This window comes from Hyla sarda, unplaced genomic scaffold (genome assembly GCF_029499605.1).
Source record: "Hyla sarda isolate aHylSar1 unplaced genomic scaffold, aHylSar1.hap1 scaffold_1212, whole genome shotgun sequence".
Taxonomy (NCBI): Eukaryota; Metazoa; Chordata; class Amphibia; order Anura; family Hylidae; genus Hyla; species Hyla sarda.
This window is the reverse complement of record NW_026607834.1, coordinates 1-26285: the sequence shown is the minus strand read 5'-3', so window position 1 is coordinate 26285 and position 26285 is coordinate 1. Positions and strand designations below refer to the sequence as shown.

Below are 26285 nucleotides of genomic sequence, written 5' to 3'. Positions count from 1 at the left end.
GTAAACAACATCTCTCCTTTGCTGTGTATGTGACTATGGAGCTGTTTGGTGATGTCGTCTATTATGGCCTTCATAGAAGCAACAGGAGATTGTTGCATCCATCTAGAACCCTCAGAACTACAGTGCTATGATGTCACTCACTTCCACAGGCCTTGCAGAGTGTAAACAACAACAACCCAGCTTTGTTGTGTATGTAACCATAGGGATTTGTGATGTCACCTAGAACCTTCACAGCAGCGACAGCTTTATGAGGAGCATCAGCACTGCTCTGCCTGAGCAGAACCATCACCGCCATAGGTTGTCAAATAACCCGGGTTTAACCCACACAGGTAAGTCCAATGGGGTGCAGGCATGTCCTCTATGCTTACAGCTTCCCGTAGGTGTTGGTTTGATACCGTTTGGGGACAGCCAAGGAGGCATCTGCAGGCAACAAAGGTAGGTGTGTGCTTGTGTGTGTGTTTCCTATGCAGATCCTAAGCCCAGTGTCACATGCAAGTAGGAGGAGTAAGAAGGGTTCCTGGCAAATCCGGGTTATGGATTGCATTTAAAAAGGCCCCGTGGGAGTGCAATGGGCCCCTGTCTTGCTGCTTAGCAATAATGGTATGGGTTTAGGTTCTGCTGTGTGTACTGGTGGTTGACTGCCCCCCAGCCCAGAGTGTGCATGGAAAATTGTCTGGCAGCCTCCCTGACAGCAAGCAGTGATAGTGCCCATGAAGGGGACCTTGTTGGGCCCGCCCCTTTCACGGTTATCGCTTCTCGGCCTTTTGGCTAAGATCAAGTGTAGTATCTGTTCTTATCAGTTTAATATCTGATACGTCCCCTATCTGGGGACCATATATTAAATGGATTTTTGAGAACGGGGGCCGATTTCGAAGCTTGCTTCCGTCGCCCTATGCATTGACCCGATATGGCAGTATCTTCGGGTACAGTGCACCACCCCCTTACAGGGTTAAAAAGAAAGATTCCTACTTTCATTGCTACCTGCTTGCTGGCTAGCCAGCTAGCCAGCCCTGTGGGCCTTGCTGCTGCTGCTGCTGCAGCCAAAAAACAAAAGGTGGTGCTGCTGCTGCTTCTGCTTCTGCTTGTGTCTGGCCGCTGTTGGAGCGTCCAGGCACAGGACTTCTGCTGCTGCTGACTAAATGGCCTCCTTAATTGGATCATTTGAGTAGCCAGCACACCTGTGCAGGTAGGGCATGACATGATAGGCAGCTGCCTTGATAGCGGGTGGGTGCTGAATGTTCCTAATTGACAAAATAAGATTAATGCTTATGAAGAAATATAAAATCTCATCCCTTCCCCAATATCGCGCCACACCCCTACCCCTTAATTCCCTGGTTGAACTTGATGGACATATGTCTTTTTTCGACCGTACTAACTATGTAACTATGTAACATAACATGGGGGGGGGGGTCTCCTGGCTGTTCACACAGGTGTGTCATTGCTGTACATTGACCATGCATTGCTTCTGTGGTATTGCAAAGGCAAAGACAAATGCTTCCAGCCATCCATTGCACTAATGGATTGGTCATCAGCTGGCTGTCTATGTCCCGCATCAATATAGACCAAAGTACAGAGGGTTAGGCTATGCTATTGTGCACCTACCTGATGCATCAGAAGGTGCGAGGCCCTTGCTAAATTCTGTGCACAGACTTTGAGATCTATGCTTTAGACTGTATCTAAACCTGCTCCAACATGGACTGACATTCTGGCCTACTTTCAGCCGATGCGACTTGTCTGTCGCTGAACAGTCGCTTTTTATGTATTCAGCACCTATGTATAATGTTGTAAAAATGCTCTAGAAGCTAAAGTCGCAGAAATGTCACACATATTTGGCCTGCAACTTTCTGTGCGACAAATTCAGACAGGAAAAATCAGTATAAATCCTTAGAAAATTATCCCCCAGTGTCTCCATCTGCTGGCGGTATTGAATAAGCATTGCTGCACTGATGGGGTATGCATTAGACGAAAAAAAAGAAGAAAAAGAAGAATAATACGCCCAGAAAAGAGGCGAAAAGGAGAAAAACGTAAAAAAACGTGAAAAAAAAGTAAGAGGAAGAGAAGGGAAAAAAAGGTGGAAATGGGTTTAAAAGTGATTTCGGCGGAGAAATATATATATATATATATATATATATATATATATATATATACGCGCACACACACACATATATATAAACGTATTCTCCGTTGAGATATTGCAGCCGCTGCTGTGTCCAGGCCCAGGAGCCTTAGCACTGTGCTGTGATGTCACTCAATACCACTGACATCACTAGGTGTAAACAACATCTCTCCTTTGCTGTGTATGTGACTATGGAGCTGTTTGGTGATGTCGTCTATTATGGCCTTCATAGAAGCAACAGGAGATTGTTGCATCCATCTAGAACCCTCAGAACTACAGTGCTATGATGTCACTCACTTCCACAGGCCTTGCAGAGTGTAAACAACAACAACCCAGCTTTGTTGTGTATGTAACCATAGGGATTTGTGATGTCACCTAGAACCTTCACAGCAGCGACAGCTTTATGAGGAGCATCAGCACTGCTCTGCCTGAGCAGAACATCACCGCCATAGGTTGTCAAATAACCCGGGTTTAACCCACACAGGTAAGTCCAATGGGGTGCAGGCATGTCCTCTATGCTTACAGCTTCCCGTGGGTGTTGGTTTGATACCGTTTGGGGACAGCCAAGGAGGCATCTGCAGGCAACAAAGGTAGGTGTGTGCTTGTGTGTGTGTTTCCTATGCAGATCCTAAGCCCAGTGTCACATGCAAGTAGGAGGAGTAAGAAGGGTTCCTGGCAAATCCGGGTTATGGATTGCATTTAAAAAGGCCCCGTGGGAGTGCAATGGGCCCCTGTCTTGCTGCTTAGCAATAATGGTATGGGTTTAGGTTCTGCTGTGTGTACTGGTGGTTGACTGCCCCCCAGCCCAGAGTGTGCATGGAAAATTGTCTGGCAGCCTCCCTGACAGCAAGCAGTGATAGTGCCCATGAAGGGGACCTTGTTGGGCCCGCCCCTTTCACGGTTATCGCTTCTCGGCCTTTTGGCTAAGATCAAGTGTAGTATCTGTTCTTATCAGTTTAATATCTGATACGTCCCCTATCTGGGGACCATATATTAAATGGATTTTTGAGAACGGGGGCCGATTTCGAAGCTTGCTTCCGTCGCCCTATGCATTGACCCGATATGGCAGTATCTTCGGGTACAGTGCACCACCCCCTTACAGGGTTAAAAAGAAAGATTCCTACTTTCATTGCTACCTGCTTGCTGGCTAGCCAGCTAGCCAGCCCTGTGGGCCTTGCTGCTGCTGCTGCTGCAGCCAAAAAACAAAAGGTGGTGCTGCTGCTGCTTCTGCTTCTGCTTGTGTCTGGCCGCTGTTGGAGCGTCCAGGCACAGGACTTCTGCTGCTGCTGACTAAATGGCCTCCTTAATTGGATCATTTGAGTAGCCAGCACACCTGTGCAGGTAGGGCATGACATGATAGGCAGCTGCCTTGATAGCGGGTGGGTGCTGAATGTTCCTAATTGACAAAATAAGATTAATGCTTATGAAGAAATATAAAATCTCATCCCTTCCCCAATATCGCGCCACACCCCTACCCCTTAATTCCCTGGTTGAACTTGATGGACATATGTCTTTTTTCGACCGTACTAACTATGTAACTATGTAACATAACATGGGGGGGGGGGGTCTCCTGGCTGTTCACACAGGTGTGTCATTGCTGTACATTGACCATGCATTGCTTCTGTGGTATTGCAAAGGCAAAGACAAATGCTTCCAGCCATCCATTGCACTAATGGATTGGTCATCAGCTGGCTGTCTATGTCCCGCATCAATATAGACCAAAGTACAGAGGGTTAGGCTATGCTATTGTGCACCTACCTGATGCATCAGAAGGTGCGAGGCCCTTGCTAAATTCTGTGCACAGACTTTGAGATCTATGCTTTAGACTGTATCTAAACCTGCTCCAACATGGACTGACATTCTGGCCTACTTTCAGCCGATGCGACTTGTCTGTCGCTGAACAGTCGCTTTTTATGTATTCAGCACCTATGTATAATGTTGTAAAAATGCTCTAGAAGCTAAAGTCGCAGAAATGTCACACATATTTGGCCTGCAACTTTCTGTGCGACAAATTCAGACAGGAAAAATCAGTATAAATCCTTAGAAAATTATCCCCCAGTGTCTCCATCTGCTGGCGGTATTGAATAAGCATTGCTGCACTGATGGGGTATGCATTAGACGAAAAAAAAGAAGAAAAAGAAGAATAATACGCCCAGAAAAGAGGCGAAAAGGAGAAAAACGTAAAAAAACGTGAAAAAAAAGTAAGAGGAAGAGAAGGGAAAAAAAGGTGGAAATGGGTTTAAAAGTGATTTCGGCGGAGAAATATATATATATATATATATATATATATATATATATACGCGCACACACACACATATATATAAACGTATTCTCCGTTGAGATATTGCAGCCGCTGCTGTGTCCAGGCCCAGGAGCCTTAGCACTGTGCTGTGATGTCACTCAATACCACTGACATCACTAGGTGTAAACAACATCTCTCCTTTGCTGTGTATGTGACTATGGAGCTGTTTGGTGATGTCGTCTATTATGGCCTTCATAGAAGCAACAGGAGATTGTTGCATCCATCTAGAACCCTCAGAACTACAGTGCTATGATGTCACTCACTTCCACAGGCCTTGCAGAGTGTAAACAACAACAACCCAGCTTTGTTGTGTATGTAACCATAGGGATTTGTGATGTCACCTAGAACCTTCACAGCAGCGACAGCTTTATGAGGAGCATCAGCACTGCTCTGCCTGAGCAGAACCATCACCGCCATAGGTTGTCAAATAACCCGGGTTTAACCCACACAGGTAAGTCCAATGGGGTGCAGGCATGTCCTCTATGCTTACAGCTTCCCGTGGGTGTTGGTTTGATACCGTTTGGGGACAGCCAAGGAGGCATCTGCAGGCAACAAAGGTAGGTGTGTGCTTGTGTGTGTGTTTCCTATGCAGATCCTAAGCCCAGTGTCACATGCAAGTAGGAGGAGTAAGAAGGGTTCCTGGCAAATCCGGGTTATGGATTGCATTTAAAAAGGCCCCGTGGGAGTGCAATGGGCCCCTGTCTTGCTGCTTAGCAATAATGGTATGGGTTTAGGTTCTGCTGTGTGTACTGGTGGTTGACTGCCCCCCAGCCCAGAGTGTGCATGGAAAATTGTCTGGCAGCCTCCCTGACAGCAAGCAGTGATAGTGCCCATGAAGGGGACCTTGTTGGGCCCGCCCCTTTCACGGTTATCGCTTCTCGGCCTTTTGGCTAAGATCAAGTGTAGTATCTGTTCTTATCAGTTTAATATCTGATACGTCCCCTATCTGGGGACCATATATTAAATGGATTTTTGAGAACGGGGGCCGATTTCGAAGCTTGCTTCCGTCGCCCTATGCATTGACCCGATATGGCAGTATCTTCGGGTACAGTGCACCACCCCCTTACAGGGTTAAAAAGAAAGATTCCTACTTTCATTGCTACCTGCTTGCTGGCTAGCCAGCTAGCCAGCCCTGTGGGCCTTGCTGCTGCTGCTGCTGCAGCCAAAAAACAAAAGGTGGTGCTGCTGCTGCTTCTGCTTCTGCTTGTGTCTGGCCGCTGTTGGAGCGTCCAGGCACAGGACTTCTGCTGCTGCTGACTAAATGGCCTCCTTAATTGGATCATTTGAGTAGCCAGCACACCTGTGCAGGTAGGGCATGACATGATAGGCAGCTGCCTTGATAGCGGGTGGGTGCTGAATGTTCCTAATTGACAAAATAAGATTAATGCTTATGAAGAAATATAAAATCTCATCCCTTCCCCAATATCGCGCCACACCCCTACCCCTTAATTCCCTGGTTGAACTTGATGGACATATGTCTTTTTTCGACCGTACTAACTATGTAACTATGTAACATAACATGGGGGGGGGGGGTCTCCTGGCTGTTCACACACAGGTGTGTCATTGCTGTACATTGACCATGCATTGCTTCTGTGGTATTGCAAAGGCAAAGACAAATGCTTCCAGCCATCCATTGCACTAATGGATTGGTCATCAGCTGGCTGTCTATGTCCCGCATCAATATAGACCAAAGTACAGAGGGTTAGGCTATGCTATTGTGCACCTACCTGATGCATCAGAAGGTGCGAGGCCCTTGCTAAATTCTGTGCACAGATTGAGATCTATGCTTTAGACTGTATCTAAACCTGCTCCAACATGGACTGACATTCTGGCCTACTTTCAGCCGATGCGACTTGTCTGTCGCTGAACAGTCGCTTTTTATGTATTCAGCACCTATGTATAATGTTGTAAAAATGCTCTAGAAGCTAAAGTCGCAGAAATGTCACACATATTTGGCCTGCAACTTTCTGTGCGACAAATTCAGACAGGAAAAATCAGTATAAATCCTTAGAAAATTATCCCCCAGTGTCTCCATCTGCTGGCGGTATTGAATAAGCATTGCTGCACTGATGGGGTATGCATTAGACGAAAAAAAAGAAGAAAAAGAAGAATAATACGCCCAGAAAAGAGGCGAAAAGGAGAAAAACGTAAAAAAACGTGAAAAAAAAGTAAGAGGAAGAGAAGGGAAAAAAAGGTGGAAATGGGTTTAAAAGTGATTTCGGCGGAGAAATATATATATATATATATATATATATATATATATATATATACGCGCACACACACACATATATATAAACGTATTCTCCGTTGAGATATTGCAGCCGCTGCTGTGTCCAGGCCCAGGAGCCTTAGCACTGTGCTGTGATGTCACTCAATACCACTGACATCACTAGGTGTAAACAACATCTCTCCTTTGCTGTGTATGTGACTATGGAGCTGTTTGGTGATGTCGTCTATTATGGCCTTCATAGAAGCAACAGGAGATTGTTGCATCCATCTAGAACCCTCAGAACTACAGTGCTATGATGTCACTCACTTCCACAGGCCTTGCAGAGTGTAAACAACAACAACCCAGCTTTGTTGTGTATGTAACCATAGGGATTTGTGATGTCACCTAGAACCTTCACAGCAGCGACAGCTTTATGAGGAGCATCAGCACTGCTCTGCCTGAGCAGAACCATCACCGCCATAGGTTGTCAAATAACCCGGGTTTAACCCACACAGGTAAGTCCAATGGGGTGCAGGCATGTCCTCTATGCTTACAGCTTCCCGTGGGTGTTGGTTTGATACCGTTTGGGGACAGCCAAGGAGGCATCTGCAGGCAACAAAGGTAGGTGTGTGCTTGTGTGTGTGTTTCCTATGCAGATCCTAAGCCCAGTGTCACATGCAAGTAGGAGGAGTAAGAAGGGTTCCTGGCAAATCCGGGTTATGGATTGCATTTAAAAAGGCCCCGTGGGAGTGCAATGGGCCCCTGTCTTGCTGCTTAGCAATAATGGTATGGGTTTAGGTTCTGCTGTGTGTACTGGTGGTTGACTGCCCCCCAGCCCAGAGTGTGCATGGAAAATTGTCTGGCAGCCTCCCTGACAGCAAGCAGTGATAGTGCCCATGAAGGGGACCTTGTTGGGCCCGCCCCTTTCACGGTTATCGCTTCTCGGCCTTTTGGCTAAGATCAAGTGTAGTATCTGTTCTTATCAGTTTAATATCTGATACGTCCCCTATCTGGGGACCATATATTAAATGGATTTTTGAGAACGGGGGCCGATTTCGAAGCTTGCTTCCGTCGCCCTATGCATTGACCCGATATGGCAGTATCTTCGGGTACAGTGCACCACCCCCTTACAGGGTTAAAAAGAAAGATTCCTACTTTCATTGCTACCTGCTTGCTGGCTAGCCAGCTAGCCAGCCCTGTGGGCCTTGCTGCTGCTGCTGCTGCAGCCAAAAAACAAAAGGTGGTGCTGCTGCTGCTTCTGCTTCTGCTTGTGTCTGGCCGCTGTTGGAGCGTCCAGGCACAGGACTTCTGCTGCTGCTGACTAAATGGCCTCCTTAATTGGATCATTTGAGTAGCCAGCACACCTGTGCAGGTAGGGCATGACATGATAGGCAGCTGCCTTGATAGCGGGTGGGTGCTGAATGTTCCTAATTGACAAAATAAGATTAATGCTTATGAAGAAATATAAAATCTCATCCCTTCCCCAATATCGCGCCACACCCCTACCCCTTAATTCCCTGGTTGAACTTGATGGACATATGTCTTTTTTCGACCGTACTAACTATGTAACTATGTAACATAACATAGGGGGGGGGGGGGGGGGGGTCTCCTGGCTGTTCACACAGGTGTGTCATTGCTGTACATTGACCATGCATTGCTTCTGTGGTATTGCAAAGGCAAAGACAAATGCTTCCAGCCATCCATTGCACTAATGGATTGGTCATCAGCTGGCTGTCTATGTCCCGCATCAATATAGACCAAAGTACAGAGGGTTAGGCTATGCTATTGTGCACCTACCTGATGCATCAGAAGGTGCGAGGCCCTTGCTAAATTCTGTGCACAGACTTTGAGATCTATGCTTTAGACTGTATCTAAACCTGCTCCAACATGGACTGACATTCTGGCCTACTTTCAGCCGATGCGACTTGTCTGTCGCTGAACAGTCGCTTTTTATGTATTCAGCACCTATGTATAATGTTGTAAAAATGCTCTAGAAGCTAAAGTCGCAGAAATGTCACACATATTTGGCCTGCAACTTTCTGTGCGACAAATTCAGACAGGAAAAATCAGTATAAATCCTTAGAAAATTATCCCCCAGTGTCTCCATCTGCTGGCGGTATTGAATAAGCATTGCTGCACTGATGGGGTATGCATTAGACGAAAAAAAAGAAGAAAAAGAAGAATAATACGCCCAGAAAAGAGGCGAAAAGGAGAAAAACGTAAAAAAACTTGAAAAAAAAGTAAGAGGAAGAGAAGGGAAAAAAAGGTGGAAATGGGTTTAAAAGTGATTTCGGCGGAGAAATATATATATATATATATATATATATATATATATATATATATACGCGCACACACACACATATATATAAACGTATTCTCCGTTGAGATATTGCAGCCGCTGCTGTGTCCAGGCCCAGGAGCCTTAGCACTGTGCTGTGATGTCACTCAATACCACTGACATCACTAGGTGTAAACAACATCTCTCCTTTGCTGTGTATGTGACTATGGAGCTGTTTGGTGATGTCGTCTATTATGGCCTTCATAGAAGCAACAGGAGATTGTTGCATCCATCTAGAACCCTCAGAACTACAGTGCTATGATGTCACTCACTTCCACAGGCCTTGCAGAGTGTAAACAACAACAACCCAGCTTTGTTGTGTATGTAACCATAGGGATTTGTGATGTCACCTAGAACCTTCACAGCAGCGACAGCTTTATGAGGAGCATCAGCACTGCTCTGCCTGAGCAGAACCATCACCGCCATAGGTTGTCAAATAACCCGGGTTTAACCCACACAGGTAAGTCCAATGGGGTGCAGGCATGTCCTCTATGCTTACAGCTTCCCGTGGGTGTTGGTTTGATACCGTTTGGGGACAGCCAAGGAGGCATCTGCAGGCAACAAAGGTAGGTGTGTGCTTGTGTGTGTGTTTCCTATGCAGATCCTAAGCCCAGTGTCACATGCAAGTAGGAGGAGTAAGAAGGGTTCCTGGCAAATCCGGGTTATGGATTGCATTTAAAAAGGCCCCGTGGGAGTGCAATGGGCCCCTGTCTTGCTGCTTAGCAATAATGGTATGGGTTTAGGTTCTGCTGTGTGTACTGGTGGTTGACTGCCCCCCAGCCCAGAGTGTGCATGGAAAATTGTCTGGCAGCCTCCCTGACAGCAAGCAGTGATAGTGCCCATGAAGGGGACCTTGTTGGGCCCGCCCCTTTCACGGTTATCGCTTCTCGGCCTTTTGGCTAAGATCAAGTGTAGTATCTGTTCTTATCAGTTTAATATCTGATACGTCCCCTATCTGGGGACCATATATTAAATGGATTTTTGAGAACGGGGGCCGATTTCGAAGCTTGCTTCCGTCGCCCTATGCATTGACCCGATATGGCAGTATCTTCGGGTACAGTGCACCACCCCCTTACAGGGTTAAAAAGAAAGATTCCTACTTTCATTGCTACCTGCTTGCTGGCTAGCCAGCTAGCCAGCCCTGTGGGCCTTGCTGCTGCTGCTGCTGCAGCCAAAAAACAAAAGGTGGTGCTGCTGCTGCTTCTGCTTCTGCTTGTGTCTGGCCGCTGTTGGAGCGTCCAGGCACAGGACTTCTGCTGCTGCTGACTAAATGGCCTCCTTAATTGGATCATTTGAGTAGCCAGCACACCTGTGCAGGTAGGGCATGACATGATAGGTAGCTGCCTTGATAGCGGGTGGGTGCTGAATGTTCCTAATTGACAAAATAAGATTAATGCTTATGAAGAAATATAAAATCTCATCCCTTCCCCAATATCGCGCCACACCCCTACCCCTTAATTCCCTGGTTGAACTTGATGGACATATGTCTTTTTTCGACCGTACTAACTATGTAACTATGTAACATAACATGGGGGGGGGGGTCTCCTGGCTGTTCACACAGGTGTGTCATTGCTGTACATTGACCATGCATTGCTTCTGTGGTATTGCAAAGGCAAAGACAAATGCTTCCAGCCATTGCACTAATGGATTGGTCATCAGCTGGCTGTCTATGTCCCGCATCAATATAGACCAAAGTACAGAGGGTTAGGCTATGCTATTGTGCACCTACCTGATGCATCAGAAGGTGCGAGGCCCTTGCTAAATTCTGTGCACAGACTTTGAGATCTATGCTTTAGACTGTATCTAAACCTGCTCCAACATGGACTGACATTCTGGCCTACTTTCAGCCGATGCGACTTGTCTGTCGCTGAACAGTCGCTTTTTATGTATTCAGCACCTATGTATAATGTTGTAAAAATGCTCTAGAAGCTAAAGTCGCAGAAATGTCACACATATTTGGCCTGCAACTTTCTGTGCGACAAATTCAGACAGGAAAAATCAGTATAAATCCTTAGAAAATTATCCCCAGTGTCTCCATCTGCTGGCGGTATTGAATAAGCATTGCTGCACTGATGGGGTATGCATTAGACGAAAAAAAAGAAGAAAAAGAAGAATAATACGCCCAGAAAAGAGGCGAAAAGGAGAAAAACGTAAAAAAACGTGAAAAAAAGTAAGAGGAAGAGAAGGGAAAAAAAGGTGGAAATGGGTTTAAAAGTGATTTCGGCGGAGAAATATATATATATATATATATATATATATATATATATATACGCGCACACACACACATATATATATAAACGTATTCTCCGTTGAGATATTGCAGCCGCTGCTGTGTCCAGGCCCAGGAGCCTTAGCACTGTGCTGTGATGTCACTCAATACCACTGACATCACTAGGTGTAAACAACATCTCTCCTTTGCTGTGTATGTGACTATGGAGCTGTTTGGTGATGTCGTCTATTATGGCCTTCATAGAAGCAACAGGAGATTGTTGCATCCATCTAGAACCCTCAGAACTACAGTGCTATGATGTCACTCACTTCCACAGGCCTTGCAGAGTGTAAACAACAACAACCCAGCTTTGTTGTGTATGTAACCATAGGGATTTGTGATGTCACCTAGAACCTTCACAGCAGCGACAGCTTTATGAGGAGCATCAGCACTGCTCTGCCTGAGCAGAACCATCACCGCCATAGGTTGTCAAATAACCCGGGTTTAACCCACACAGGTAAGTCCAATGGGGTGCAGGCATGTCCTCTATGCTTACAGCTTCCCGTGGGTGTTGGTTTGATACCGTTTGGGGACAGCCAAGGAGGCATCTGCAGGCAACAAAGGTAGGTGTGTGCTTGTGTGTGTGTTTCCTATGCAGATCCTAAGCCCAGTGTCACATGCAAGTAGGAGGAGTAAGAAGGGTTCCTGGCAAATCCGGGTTATGGATTGCATTTAAAAAGGCCCCGTGGGAGTGCAATGGGCCCCTGTCTTGCTGCTTAGCAATAATGGTATGGGTTTAGGTTCTGCTGTGTGTACTGGTGGTTGACTGCCCCCCAGCCCAGAGTGTGCATGGAAAATTGTCTGGCAGCCTCCCTGACAGCAAGCAGTGATAGTGCCCATGAAGGGGACCTTGTTGGGCCCGCCCCTTTCACGGTTATCGCTTCTCGGCCTTTTGGCTAAGATCAAGTGTAGTATCTGTTCTTATCAGTTTAATATCTGATACGTCCCCTATCTGGGGACCATATATTAAATGGATTTTTGAGAACGGGGGCCGATTTCGAAGCTTGCTTCCGTCGCCCTATGCATTGACCCGATATGGCAGTATCTTCGGGTACAGTGCACCACCCCCTTACAGGGTTAAAAAGAAAGATTCCTACTTTCATTGCTACCTGCTTGCTGGCTAGCCAGCTAGCCAGCCCTGTGGGCCTTGCTGCTGCTGCTGCTGCAGCCAAAAAACAAAAGGTGGTGCTGCTGCTGCTTCTGCTTCTGCTTGTGTCTGGCCGCTGTTGGAGCGTCCAGGCACAGGACTTCTGCTGCTGCTGACTAAATGGCCTCCTTAATTGGATCATTTGAGTAGCCAGCACACCTGTGCAGGTAGGGCATGACATGATAGGCAGCTGCCTTGATAGCGGGTGGGTGCTGAATGTTCCTAATTGACAAAATAAGATTAATGCTTATGAAGAAATATAAAATCTCATCCCTTCCCCAATATCGCGCCACACCCCTACCCCTTAATTCCCTGGTTGAACTTGATGGACATATGTCTTTTTTCGACCGTACTAACTATGTAACTATGTAACATAACATGGGGGGGGTGGGGTCTCCTGGCTGTTCACACAGGTGTGTCATTGCTGTACATTGACCATGCATTGCTTCTGTGGTATTGCAAAGGCAAAGACAAATGCTTCCAGCCATCCATTGCACTAATGGATTGGTCATCAGCTGGCTGTCTATGTCCCGCATCAATATAGACCAAAGTACAGAGGGTTAGGCTATGCTATTGTGCACCTACCTGATGCATCAGAAGGTGCGAGGCCCTTGCTAAATTCTGTGCACAGACTTTGAGATCTATGCTTTAGACTGTATCTAAACCTGCTCCAACATGGACTGACATTCTGGCCTACTTTCAGCCGATGCGACTTGTCTGTCGCTGAACAGTCGCTTTTTATGTATTCAGCACCTATGTATAATGTTGTAAAAATGCTCTAGAAGCTAAAGTCGCAGAAATGTCACACATATTTGGCCTGCAACTTTCTGTGCGACAAATTCAGACAGGAAAAATCAGTATAAATCCTTAGAAAATTATCCCCCAGTGTCTCCATCTGCTGGCGGTATTGAATAAGCATTGCTGCACTGATGGGGTATGCATTAGACGAAAAAAAAGAAGAAAAAGAAGAATAATACGCCCAGAAAAGAGGCGAAAAGGAGAAAAACGTAAAAAAACGTGAAAAAAAAGTAAGAGGAAGAGAAGGGAAAAAAAGGTGGAAATGGGTTTAAAAGTGATTTCGGCGGAGAATATATATATATATATATATATATATATATATATATATATATATACGCGCACACACACACATATATATAAACGTATTCTCCGTTGAGATATTGCAGCCGCTGCTGTGTCCAGGCCCAGGAGCCTTAGCACTGTGCTGTGATGTCACTCAATACCACTGACATCACTAGGTGTAAACAACATCTCTCCTTTGCTGTGTATGTGACTATGGAGCTGTTTGGTGATGTCGTCTATTATGGCCTTCATAGAAGCAACAGGAGATTGTTGCATCCATCTAGAACCCTCAGAACTACAGTGCTATGATGTCACTCACTTCCACAGGCCTTGCAGAGTGTAAACAACAACAACCCAGCTTTGTTGTGTATGTAACCATAGGGATTTGTGATGTCACCTAGAACCTTCACAGCAGCGACAGCTTTATGAGGAGCATCAGCACTGCTCTGCCTGAGCAGAACCATCACCGCCATAGGTTGTCAAATAACCCGGGTTTAACCCACACAGGTAAGTCCAATGGGGTGCAGGCATGTCCTCTATGCTTACAGCTTCCCGTGGGTGTTGGTTTGATACCGTTTGGGGACAGCCAAGGAGGCATCTGCAGGCAACAAAGGTAGGTGTGTGCTTGTGTGTGTGTTTCCTATGCAGATCCTAAGCCCAGTGTCACATGCAAGTAGGAGGAGTAAGAAGGGTTCCTGGCAAATCCGGGTTATGGATTGCATTTAAAAAGGCCCCGTGGGAGTGCAATGGGCCCCTGTCTTGCTGCTTAGCAATAATGGTATGGGTTTAGGTTCTGCTGTGTGTACTGGTGGTTGACTGCCCCCCAGCCCAGAGTGTGCATGGAAAATTGTCTGGCAGCCTCCCTGACAGCAAGCAGTGATAGTGCCCATGAAGGGGACCTTGTTGGGCCCGCCCCTTTCACGGTTATCGCTTCTCGGCCTTTTGGCTAAGATCAAGTGTAGTATCTGTTCTTATCAGTTTAATATCTGATACGTCCCCTATCTGGGGACCATATATTAAATGGATTTTTGAGAACGGGGGCCGATTTCGAAGCTTGCTTCCGTCGCCCTATGCATTGACCCGATATGGCAGTATCTTCGGGTACAGTGCACCACCCCCTTACAGGGTTAAAAAGAAAGATTCCTACTTTCATTGCTACCTGCTTGCTGGCTAGCCAGCTAGCCAGCCCTGTGGGCCTTGCTGCTGCTGCTGCTGCAGCCAAAAAACAAAAGGTGGTGCTGCTGCTGCTTCTGCTTCTGCTTGTGTCTGGCCGCTGTTGGAGCGTCCAGGCACAGGACTTCTGCTGCTGCTGACTAAATGGCCTCCTTAATTGGATCATTTGAGTAGCCAGCACACCTGTGCAGGTAGGGCATGACATGATAGGCAGCTGCCTTGATAGCGGGTGGGTGCTGAATGTTCCTAATTGACAAAATAAGATTAATGCTTATGAAGAAATATAAAATCTCATCCCTTCCCCAATATCGCGCCACACCCCTACCCCTTAATTCCCTGGTTGAACTTGATGGACATATGTCTTTTTTCGACCGTACTAACTATGTAACTATGTAACATAACATGGGGGGGGGGGGTCTCCTGGCTGTTCACACAGGTGTGTCATTGCTGTACATTGACCATGCATTGCTTCTGTGGTATTGCAAAGGCAAAGACAAATGCTTCCAGCCATCCATTGCACTAATGGATTGGTCATCAGCTGGCTGTCTATGTCCCGCATCAATATAGACCAAAGTACAGAGGGTTAGGCTATGCTATTGTGCACCTACCTGATGCATCAGAAGGTGCGAGGCCCTTGCTAAATTCTGTGCACAGACTTTGAGATCTATGCTTTAGACTGTATCTAAACCTGCTCCAACATGGACTGACATTCTGGCCTACTTTCAGCCGATGCGACTTGTCTGTCGCTGAACAGTCGCTTTTTATGTATTCAGCACCTATGTATAATGTTGTAAAAATGCTCTAGAAGCTAAAGTCGCAGAAATGTCACACATATTTGGCCTGCAACTTTCTGTGCGACAAATTCAGACAGGAAAAATCAGTATAAATCCTTAGAAAATTATCCCCCAGTGTCTCCATCTGCTGGCGGTATTGAATAAGCATTGCTGCACTGATGGGGTATGCATTAGACGAAAAAAAAGAAGAAAAAGAAGAATAATACGCCCAGAAAAGAGGCGAAAAGGAGAAAAACGTAAAAAAACGTGAAAAAAAAGTAAGAGGAAGAGAAGGGAAAAAAAGGTGGAAATGGGTTTAAAAGTGATTTCGGCGGAGAAATATATATATATATATATATATATATATATATATATATATATATACGCGCACACACACACATATATATAAACGTATTCTCCGTTGAGATATTGCAGCCGCTGCTGTGTCCAGGCCCAGGAGCCTTAGCACTGTGCTGTGATGTCACTCAATACCACTGACATCACTAGGTGTAAACAACATCTCTCCTTTGCTGTGTATGTGACTATGGAGCTGTTTGGTGATGTCGTCTATTATGGCCTTCATAGAAGCAACAGGAGATTGTTGCATCCATCTAGAACCCTCAGAACTACAGTGCTATGATGTCACTCACTTCCACAGGCCTTGCAGAGTGTAAACAACAACAACCCAGCTTTGTTGTGTATGTAACCATAGGGATTTGTGATGTCACCTAGAACCTTCACAGCAGCGACAGCTTTATGAGGAGCATCAGCACTGCTCTGCCTGAGCAGAACCATCACCGCCATAGGTTGTCAAATAACCCGGGTTTAACCCACACAGGTAAGTCCAATGGGGTGCAGGCATGTCCTCTATGCTTACAGCTTCCCGTGGGTGTTGGTTTGATACCGTTTGGGGACAGCCAAGGAGGCATCTGCAGGCAACAAAGGTAGGTGTGTGCTTGTGTGTGTGTTTCCTATGCAGATCCTAAGCCCAGTGTCACATGCAAGTAGGAGGAGTAAGAAGGGTTCCTGGCAAATCCGGGTTATGGATTGCATTTAAAAAGGCCCCGTGGGAGTGCAATGGGCCCCTGTCTTGCTGCTTAGCAATAATGGTATGGGTTTAGGTTCTGCTGTGTGTACTGGTGGTTGACTGCCCCCCAGCCCAGAGTGTGCATGGAAAATTGTCTGGCAGCCTCCCTGACAGCAAGCAGTGATAGTGCCCATGAAGGGGACCTTGTTGGGCCCGCCCCTTTCACGGTTATCGCTTCTCGGCCTTTTGGCTAAGATCAAGTGTAGTATCTGTTCTTATCAGTTTAATATCTGATACGTCCCCTATCTGGGGACCATATATTAAATGGATTTTTGAGAACGGGGGCCGATTTCGAAGCTTGCTTCCGTCGCCCTATGCATTGACCCGATATGGCAGTATCTTCGGGTACAGTGCACCACCCCCTTACAGGGTTAAAAAGAAAGATTCCTACTTTCATTGCTACCTGCTTGCTGGCTAGCCAGCTAGCCAGCCCTGTGGGCCTTGCTGCTGCTGCTGCTGCAGCCAAAAAACAAAAGGTGGTGCTGCTGCTGCTTCTGCTTCTGCTTGTGTCTGGCCGCTGTTGGAGCGTCCAGGCACAGGACTTCTGCTGCTGCTGACTAAATGGCCTCCTTAATTGGATCATTTGAGTAGCCAGCACACCTGTGCAGGTAGGGCATGACATGATAGGCAGCTGCCTTGATAGCGGGTGGGTGCTGAATGTTCCTAATTGACAAAATAAGATTAATGCTTATGAAGAAATATAAAATCTCATCCCTTCCCCAATATCGCGCCACACCCCTACCCCTTAATTCCCTGGTTGAACTTGATGGACATATGTCTTTTTTCGACCGTACTAACTATGTAACTATGTAACATAACATGGGGGGGGGGGGTCTCCTGGCTGTTCACACAGGTGTGTCATTGCTGTACATTGACCATGCATTGCTTCTGTGGTATTGCAAAGGCAAAGACAAATGCTTCCAGCCATCCATTGCACTAATGGATTGGTCATCAGCTGGCTGTCTATGTCCCGCATCAATATAGACCAAAGTACAGAGGGTTAGGCTATGCTATTGTGCACCTACCTGATGCATCAGAAGGTGCGAGGCCCTTGCTAAATTCTGTGCACAGACTTTGAGATCTATGCTTTAGACTGTATCTAAACCTGCTCCAACATGGACTGACATTCTGGCCTACTTTCAGCCGATGCGACTTGTCTGTCGCTGAACAGTCGCTTTTTATGTATTCAGCACCTATGTATAATGTTGTAAAAATGCTCTAGAAGCTAAAGTCGCAGAAATGTCACACATATTTGGCCTGCAACTTTCTGTGCGACAAATTCAGACAGGAAAAATCAGTATAAATCCTTAGAAAATTATCCCCCAGTGTCTCCATCTGCTGGCGGTATTGAATAAGCATTGCTGCACTGATGGGGTATGCATTAGACGAAAAAAAAGAAGAAAAAGAAGAATAATACGCCCAGAAAAGAGGCGAAAAGGAGAAAAACGTAAAAAAACGTGAAAAAAAAGTAAGAGGAAGAGAAGGGAAAAAAAGGTGGAAATGGGTTTAAAAGTGATTTCGGCGGAGAAATATATATATATATATATATATATATATATATATATATATATATACGCGCACACACACACATATATATAAACGTATTCTCCGTTGAGATATTGCAGCCGCTGCTGTGTCCAGGCCCAGGAGCCTTAGCACTGTGCTGTGATGTCACTCAATACCACTGACATCACTAGGTGTAAACAACATCTCTCCTTTGCTGTGTATGTGACTATGGAGCTGTTTGGTGATGTCGTCTATTATGGCCTTCATAGAAGCAACAGGAGATTGTTGCATCCATCTAGAACCCTCAGAACTACAGTGCTATGATGTCACTCACTTCCACAGGCCTTGCAGAGTGTAAACAACAACAACCCAGCTTTGTTGTGTATGTAACCATAGGGATTTGTGATGTCACCTAGAACCTTCACAGCAGCGACAGCTTTATGAGGAGCATCAGCACTGCTCTGCCTGAGCAGAACCATCACCGCCATAGGTTGTCAAATAACCCGGGTTTAACCCACACAGGTAAGTCCAATGGGGTGCAGGCATGTCCTCTATGCTTACAGCTTCCCGTGGGTGTTGGTTTGATACCGTTTGGGGACAGCCAAGGAGGCATCTGCAGGCAACAAAGGTAGGTGTGTGCTTGTGTGTGTGTTTCCTATGCAGATCCTAAGCCCAGTGTCACATGCAAGTAGGAGGAGTAAGAAGGGTTCCTGGCAAATCCGGGTTATGGATTGCATTTAAAAAGGCCCCGTGGGAGTGCAATGGGCCCCTGTCTTGCTGCTTAGCAATAATGGTATGGGTTTAGGTTCTGCTGTGTGTACTGGTGGTTGACTGCCCCCCAGCCCAGAGTGTGCATGGAAAATTGTCTGGCAGCCTCCCTGACAGCAAGCAGTGATAGTGCCCATGAAGGGGACCTTGTTGGGCCCGCCCCTTTCACGGTTATCGCTTCTCGGCCTTTTGGCTAAGATCAAGTGTAGTATCTGTTCTTATCAGTTTAATATCTGATACGTCCCCTATCTGGGGACCATATATTAAATGGATTTTTGAGAACGGGGGCCGATTTCGAAGCTTGCTTCCGTCGCCCTATGCATTGACCCGATATGGCAGTATCTTCGGGTACAGTGCACCACCCCCTTACAGGGTTAAAAAGAAAGATTCCTACTTTCATTGCTACCTGCTTGCTGGCTAGCCAGCTAGCCAGCCCTGTGGGCCTTGCTGCTGCTGCTGCTGCAGCCAAAAAACAAAAGGTGGTGCTGCTGCTGCTTCTGCTTCTGCTTGTGTCTGGCCGCTGTTGGAGCGTCCAGGCACAGGACTTCTGCTGCTGCTGACTAAATGGCCTCCTTAATTGGATCATTTGAGTAGCCAGCACACCTGTGCAGGTAGGGCATGACATGATAGGCAGCTGCCTTGATAGCGGGTGGGTGCTGAATGTTCCTAATTGACAAAATAAGATTAATGCTTATGAAGAAATATAAAATCTCATCCCTTCCCCAATATCGCGCCACACCCCTACCCCTTAATTCCCTGGTTGAACTTGATGGACATATGTCTTTTTTCGACCGTACTAACTATGTAACTATGTAACATAACATGGGGGGGGGGGGTCTCCTGGCTGTTCACACAGGTGTGTCATTGCTGTACATTGACCATGCATTGCTTCTGTGGTATTGCAAAGGCAAAGACAAATGCTTCCAGCCATCCATTGCACTAATGGATTGGTCATCAGCTGGCTGTCTATGTCCCGCATCAATATAGACCAAAGTACAGAGGGTTAGGCTATGCTATTGTGCACCTACCTGATGCATCAGAAGGTGCGAGGCCCTTGCTAAATTCTGTGCACAGACTTTGAGATCTATGCTTTAGACTGTATCTAAACCTGCTCCAACATGGACTGACATTCTGGCCTACTTTCAGCCGATGCGACTTGTCTGTCGCTGAACAGTCGCTTTTTATGTATTCAGCACCTATGTATAATGTTGTAAAAATGCTCTAGAAGCTAAAGTCGCAGAAATGTCACACATATTTGGCCTGCAACTTTCTGTGCGACAAATTCAGACAGGAAAAATCAGTATAAATCCTTAGAAAATTATCCCCCAGTGTCTCCATCTGCTGGCGGTATTGAATAAGCATTGCTGCACTGATGGGGTATGCATTAGACGAAAAAAAAGAAGAAAAAGAAGAATAATACGCCCAGAAAAGAGGCGAAAAGGAGAAAAACGTAAAAAAACGTGAAAAAAAAGTAAGAGGAAGAGAAGGGAAAAAAAGGTGGAAATGGGTTTAAAAGTGATTTCGGCGGAGAAATATATATATATATATATATATATATATATATATATATATATATATACGCGCACACACACACATATATATAAACGTATTCTCCGTTGAGATATTGCAGCCGCTGCTGTGTCCAGGCCCAGGAGCCTTAGCACTGTGCTGTGATGTCACTCAATACCACTGACATCACTAGGTGTAAACAACATCTCTCCTTTGCTGTGTATGTGACTATGGAGCTGTTTGGTGATGTCGTCTATTATGGCCTTCATAGAAGCAACAGGAGATTGTTGCATCCATCTAGAACCCTCAGAACTACAGTGCTATGATGTCACTCACTTCCACAGGCCTTGCAGAGTGTAAACAACAACAACCCAGCTTTGTTGTGTATGTAACCATAGGGATTTGTGATGTCACCTAGAACCTTCACAGCAGCGACAGCTTTATGAGGAGCATCAGCACTGCTCTGCCTGAGCAGAACCATCACCGCCATAGGTTGTCAAATAACCCGGGTTTAACCCACACAGGTAAGTCCAATGGGGTGCAGGCATGTCCTCTATGCTTACAGCTTCCCGTGGGTGTTGGTTTGATACCGTTTGGGGACAGCCAAGGAGGCATCTGCAGGCAACAAAGGTAGGTGTGTGCTTGTGTGTGTGTTTCCTATGCAGATCCTAAGCCCAGTGTCACATGCAAGTAGGAGGAGTAAGAAGGGTTCCTGGCAAATCCGGGTTATGGATTGCATTTAAAAAGGCCCCGTGGGAGTGCAATGGGCCCCTGTCTTGCTGCTTAGCAATAATGGTATGGGTTTAGGTTCTGCTGTGTGTACTGGTGGTTGACTGCCCCCCAGCCCAGAGTGTGCATGGAAAATTGTCTGGCAGCCTCCCTGACAGCAAGCAGTGATAGTGCCCATGAAGGGGACCTTGTTGGGCCCGCCCCTTTCACGGTTATCGCTTCTCGGCCTTTTGGCTAAGATCAAGTGTAGTATCTGTTCTTATCAGTTTAATATCTGATACGTCCCCTATCTGGGGACCATATATTAAATGGATTTTTGAGAACGGGGGCCGATTTCGAAGCTTGCTTCCGTCGCCCTATGCATTGACCCGATATGGCAGTATCTTCGGGTACAGTGCACCACCCCCTTACAGGGTTAAAAAGAAAGATTCCTACTTTCATTGCTACCTGCTTGCTGGCTAGCCAGCTAGCCAGCCCTGTGGGCCTTGCTGCTGCTGCTGCTGCAGCCAAAAAACAAAAGGTGGTGCTGCTGCTGCTTCTGCTTCTGCTTGTGTCTGGCCGCTGTTGGAGCGTCCAGGCACAGGACTTCTGCTGCTGCTGCTGACTAAATGGCCTCCTTAATTGGATCATTTGAGTAGCCAGCACACCTGTGCAGGTAGGGCATGACATGATAGGCAGCTGCCTTGATAGCGGGTGGGTGCTGAATGTTCCTAATTGACAAAATAAGATTAATGCTTATGAAGAAATATAAAATCTCATCCCTTCCCCAATATCGCGCCACACCCCTACCCCTTAATTCCCTGGTTGAACTTGATGGACATATGTCTTTTTTCGACCGTACTAACTATGTAACTATGTAACATAACATGGGGGGGGGGGGTCTCCTGGCTGTTCACACAGGTGTGTCATTGCTGTACATTGACCATGCATTGCTTCTGTGGTATTGCAAAGGCAAAGACAAATGCTTCCAGCCATCCATTGCACTAATGGATTGGTCATCAGCTGGCTGTCTATGTCCCGCATCAATATAGACCAAAGTACAGAGGGTTAGGCTATGCTATTGTGCACCTACCTGATGCATCAGAAGGTGCGAGGCCCTTGCTAAATTCTGTGCACAGACTTTGAGATCTATGCTTTAGACTGTATCTAAACCTGCTCCAACATGGACTGACATTCTGGCCTACTTTCAGCCGATGCGACTTGTCTGTCGCTGAACAGTCGCTTTTTATGTATTCAGCACCTATGTATAATGTTGTAAAAATGCTCTAGAAGCTAAAGTCGCAGAAATGTCACACATATTTGGCCTGCAACTTTCTGTGCGACAAATTCAGACAGGAAAAATCAGTATAAATCCTTAGAAAATTATCCCCCAGTGTCTCCATCTGCTGGCGGTATTGAATAAGCATTGCTGCACTGATGGGGTATGCATTAGACGAAAAAAAAGAAGAAAAAGAAGAATAATACGCCCAGAAAAGAGGCGAAAAGGAGAAAAACGTAAAAAAACGTGAAAAAAAAGTAAGAGGAAGAGAAGGGAAAAAAAGGTGGAAATGGGTTTAAAAGTGATTTCGGCGGAGATATATATATATATATATATATATATATATATATATATATATACGCGCACACACACACATATATATAAACGTATTCTCCGTTGAGATATTGCAGCCGCTGCTGTGTCCAGGCCCAGGAGCCTTAGCACTGTGCTGTGATGTCACTCAATACCACTGACATCACTAGGTGTAAACAACATCTCTCCTTTGCTGTGTATGTGACTATGGAGCTGTTTGGTGATGTCGTCTATTATGGCCTTCATAGAAGCAACAGGAGATTGTTGCATCCATCTAGAACCCTCAGAACTACAGTGCTATGATGTCACTCACTTCCACAGGCCTTGCAGAGTGTAAACAACAACAACCCAGCTTTGTTGTGTATGTAACCATAGGGATTTGTGATGTCACCTAGAACCTTCACAGCAGCGACAGCTTTATGAGGAGCATCAGCACTGCTCTGCCTGAGCAGAACCATCACCGCCATAGGTTGTCAAATAACCCGGGTTTAACCCACACAGGTAAGTCCAATGGGGTGCAGGCATGTCCTCTATGCTTACAGCTTCCCGTGGGTGTTGGTTTGATACCGTTTGGGGACAGCCAAGGAGGCATCTGCAGGCAACAAAGGTAGGTGTGTGCTTGTGTGTGTGTTTCCTATGCAGATCCTAAGCCCAGTGTCACATGCAAGTAGGAGGAGTAAGAAGGGTTCCTGGCAAATCCGGGTTATGGATTGCATTTAAAAAGGCCCCGTGGGAGTGCAATGGGCCCCTGTCTTGCTGCTTAGCAATAATGGTATGGGTTTAGGTTCTGCTGTGTGTACTGGTGGTTGACTGCCCCCCAGCCCAGAGTGTGCATGGAAAATTGTCTGGCAGCCTCCCTGACAGCAAGCAGTGATAGTGCCCATGAAGGGGACCTTGTTGGGCCCGCCCCTTTCACGGTTATCGCTTCTCGGCCTTTTGGCTAAGATCAAGTGTAGTATCTGTTCTTATCAGTTTAATATCTGATACGTCCCCTATCTGGGGACCATATATTAAATGGATTTTTGAGAACGGGGGCCGATTTCGAAGCTTGCTTCCGTCGCCCTATGCATTGACCCGATATGGCAGTATCTTCGGGTACAGTGCACCACCCCCTTACAGGGTTAAAAAGAAAGATTCCTACTTTCATTGCTACCTGCTTGCTGGCTAGCCAGCTAGCCAGCCCTGTGGGCCTTGCTGCTGCTGCTGCTGCAGCCAAAAAACAAAAGGTGGTGCTGCTGCTGCTTCTGCTTCTGCTTGTGTCTGGCCGCTGTTGGAGCGTCCAGGCACAGGACTTCTGCTGCTGCTGACTAAATGGCCTCCTTAATTGGATCATTTGAGTAGCCAGCACACCTGTGCAGGTAGGGCATGACATGATAGGCAGCTGCCTTGATAGCGGGTGGGTGCTGAATGTTCCTAATTGACAAAATAAGATTAATGCTTATGAAGAAATATAAAATCTCATCCCTTCCCCAATATCGCGCCACACCCCTACCCCTTAATTCCCTGGTTGAACTTGATGGACATATGTCTTTTTTCGACCGTACTAACTATGTAACTATGTAACATAACATGGGGGGGGGGGGTCTCCTGGCTGTTCACACAGGTGTGTCATTGCTGTACATTGACCATGCATTGCTTCTGTGGTATTGCAAAGGCAAAGACAAATGCTTCCAGCCATCCATTGCACTAATGGATTGGTCATCAGCTGGCTGTCTATGTCCCGCATCAATATAGACCAAAGTACAGAGGGTTAGGCTATGCTATTGTGCACCTACCTGATGCATCAGAAGGTGCGAGGCCCTTGCTAAATTCTGTGCACAGACTTTGAGATCTATGCTTTAGACTGTATCTAAACCTGCTCCAACATGGACTGACATTCTGGCCTACTTTCAGCCGATGCGACTTGTCTGTCGCTGAACAGTCGCTTTTTATGTATTCAGCACCTATGTATAATGTTGTAAAAATGCTCTAGAAGCTAAAGTCGCAGAAATGTCACACATATTTGGCCTGCAACTTTCTGTGCGACAAATTCAGACAGGAAAAATCAGTATAAATCCTTAGAAAATTATCCCCCAGTGTCTCCATCTGCTGGCGGTATTGAATAAGCATTGCTGCACTGATGGGGTATGCATTAGACGAAAAAAAAGAAGAAAAAGAAGAATAATACGCCCAGAAAAGAGGCGAAAAGGAGAAAAACGTAAAAAAACGTGAAAAAAAAGTAAGAGGAAGAGAAGGGAAAAAAAGGTGGAAATGGGTTTAAAAGTGATTTCGGCGGAGAAATATATATATATATATATATATATATATATATATATATATATACGCGCACACACACACATATATATAAACGTATTCTCCGTTGAGATATTGCAGCCGCTGCTGTGTCCAGGCCCAGGAGCCTTAGCACTGTGCTGTGATGTCACTCAATACCACTGACATCACTAGGTGTAAACAACATCTCTCCTTTGCTGTGTATGTGACTATGGAGCTGTTTGGTGATGTCGTCTATTATGGCCTTCATAGAAGCAACAGGAGATTGTTGCATCCATCTAGAACCCTCAGAACTACAGTGCTATGATGTCACTCACTTCCACAGGCCTTGCAGAGTGTAAACAACAACAACCCAGCTTTGTTGTGTATGTAACCATAGGGATTTGTGATGTCACCTAGAACCTTCACAGCAGCGACAGCTTTATGAGGAGCATCAGCACTGCTCTGCCTGAGCAGAACCATCACCGCCATAGGTTGTCAAATAACCCGGGTTTAACCCACACAGGTAAGTCCAATGGGGTGCAGGCATGTCCTCTATGCTTACAGCTTCCCGTGGGTGTTGGTTTGATACCGTTTGGGGACAGCCAAGGAGGCATCTGCAGGCAACAAAGGTAGGTGTGTGCTTGTGTGTGTGTTTCCTATGCAGATCCTAAGCCCAGTGTCACATGCAAGTAGGAGGAGTAAGAAGGGTTCCTGGCAAATCCGGGTTATGGATTGCATTTAAAAAGGCCCCGTGGGAGTGCAATGGGCCCCTGTCTTGCTGCTTAGCAATAATGGTATGGGTTTAGGTTCTGCTGTGTGTACTGGTGGTTGACTGCCCCCCAGCCCAGAGTGTGCATGGAAAATTGTCTGGCAGCCTCCCTGACAGCAAGCAGTGATAGTGCCCATGAAGGGGACCTTGTTGGGCCCGCCCCTTTCACGGTTATCGCTTCTCGGCCTTTTGGCTAAGATCAAGTGTAGTATCTGTTCTTATCAGTTTAATATCTGATACGTCCCCTATCTGGGGACCATATATTAAATGGATTTTTGAGAACGGGGGCCGATTTCGAAGCTTGCTTCCGTCGCCCTATGCATTGACCCGATATGGCAGTATCTTCGGGTACAGTGCACCACCCCCTTACAGGGTTAAAAAGAAAGATTCCTACTTTCATTGCTACCTGCTTGCTGGCTAGCCAGCTAGCCAGCCCTGTGGGCCTTGCTGCTGCTGCTGCTGCAGCCAAAAAACAAAAGGTGGTGCTGCTGCTGCTTCTGCTTCTGCTTGTGTCTGGCCGCTGTTGGAGCGTCCAGGCACAGGACTTCTGCTGCTGCTGACTAAATGGCCTCCTTAATTGGATCATTTGAGTAGCCAGCACACCTGTGCAGGTAGGGCATGACATGATAGGCAGCTGCCTTGATAGCGGGTGGGTGCTGAATGTTCCTAATTGACAAAATAAGATTA

At 46.3% G+C, this 26285-nt stretch overlaps 12 non-coding genes across 12 annotated transcripts; all 12 read left to right on the top strand.

Annotated features, from left to right (window-relative positions):
- Positions 1-748: 748 nt before the first annotated feature.
- Positions 749-939, top strand: LOC130303278 (U2 spliceosomal RNA). The gene has a single exon (XR_008853375.1). It is a non-coding gene; the product is annotated as a U2 spliceosomal RNA (small nuclear RNA).
- Positions 940-3019: 2080 nt separating this feature from the next.
- Positions 3020-3210, top strand: LOC130303277 (U2 spliceosomal RNA). Its single transcript, XR_008853374.1, has one exon. It is a non-coding gene; the product is annotated as a U2 spliceosomal RNA (small nuclear RNA).
- Positions 3211-5288: 2078 nt separating this feature from the next.
- On the top strand, positions 5289-5479 carry LOC130303276 (U2 spliceosomal RNA). The gene has a single exon (XR_008853373.1). It is a non-coding gene; the product is annotated as a U2 spliceosomal RNA (small nuclear RNA).
- A 2082-nt stretch (positions 5480-7561) lies between these two features.
- LOC130303275 (U2 spliceosomal RNA) lies at positions 7562-7752 on the top strand. Its single transcript, XR_008853372.1, has one exon. It is a non-coding gene; the product is annotated as a U2 spliceosomal RNA (small nuclear RNA).
- Positions 7753-9844: 2092 nt separating this feature from the next.
- On the top strand, positions 9845-10035 carry LOC130303274 (U2 spliceosomal RNA). The gene has a single exon (XR_008853371.1). It is a non-coding gene; the product is annotated as a U2 spliceosomal RNA (small nuclear RNA).
- Positions 10036-12110: 2075 nt separating this feature from the next.
- On the top strand, positions 12111-12301 carry LOC130303273 (U2 spliceosomal RNA). Its single transcript, XR_008853370.1, has one exon. It is a non-coding gene; the product is annotated as a U2 spliceosomal RNA (small nuclear RNA).
- Positions 12302-14387: 2086 nt separating this feature from the next.
- On the top strand, positions 14388-14578 carry LOC130303272 (U2 spliceosomal RNA). Its single transcript, XR_008853369.1, has one exon. It is a non-coding gene; the product is annotated as a U2 spliceosomal RNA (small nuclear RNA).
- A 2086-nt stretch (positions 14579-16664) lies between these two features.
- Positions 16665-16855, top strand: LOC130303317 (U2 spliceosomal RNA). The gene has a single exon (XR_008853412.1). It is a non-coding gene; the product is annotated as a U2 spliceosomal RNA (small nuclear RNA).
- A 2086-nt stretch (positions 16856-18941) lies between these two features.
- Positions 18942-19132, top strand: LOC130303305 (U2 spliceosomal RNA). The gene has a single exon (XR_008853401.1). It is a non-coding gene; the product is annotated as a U2 spliceosomal RNA (small nuclear RNA).
- A 2088-nt stretch (positions 19133-21220) lies between these two features.
- LOC130303293 (U2 spliceosomal RNA) lies at positions 21221-21411 on the top strand. The gene has a single exon (XR_008853390.1). It is a non-coding gene; the product is annotated as a U2 spliceosomal RNA (small nuclear RNA).
- A 2085-nt stretch (positions 21412-23496) lies between these two features.
- Positions 23497-23687, top strand: LOC130303282 (U2 spliceosomal RNA). Its single transcript, XR_008853379.1, has one exon. It is a non-coding gene; the product is annotated as a U2 spliceosomal RNA (small nuclear RNA).
- A 2084-nt stretch (positions 23688-25771) lies between these two features.
- On the top strand, positions 25772-25962 carry LOC130303271 (U2 spliceosomal RNA). The gene has a single exon (XR_008853368.1). It is a non-coding gene; the product is annotated as a U2 spliceosomal RNA (small nuclear RNA).
- Positions 25963-26285: the final 323 nt, after the last annotated feature.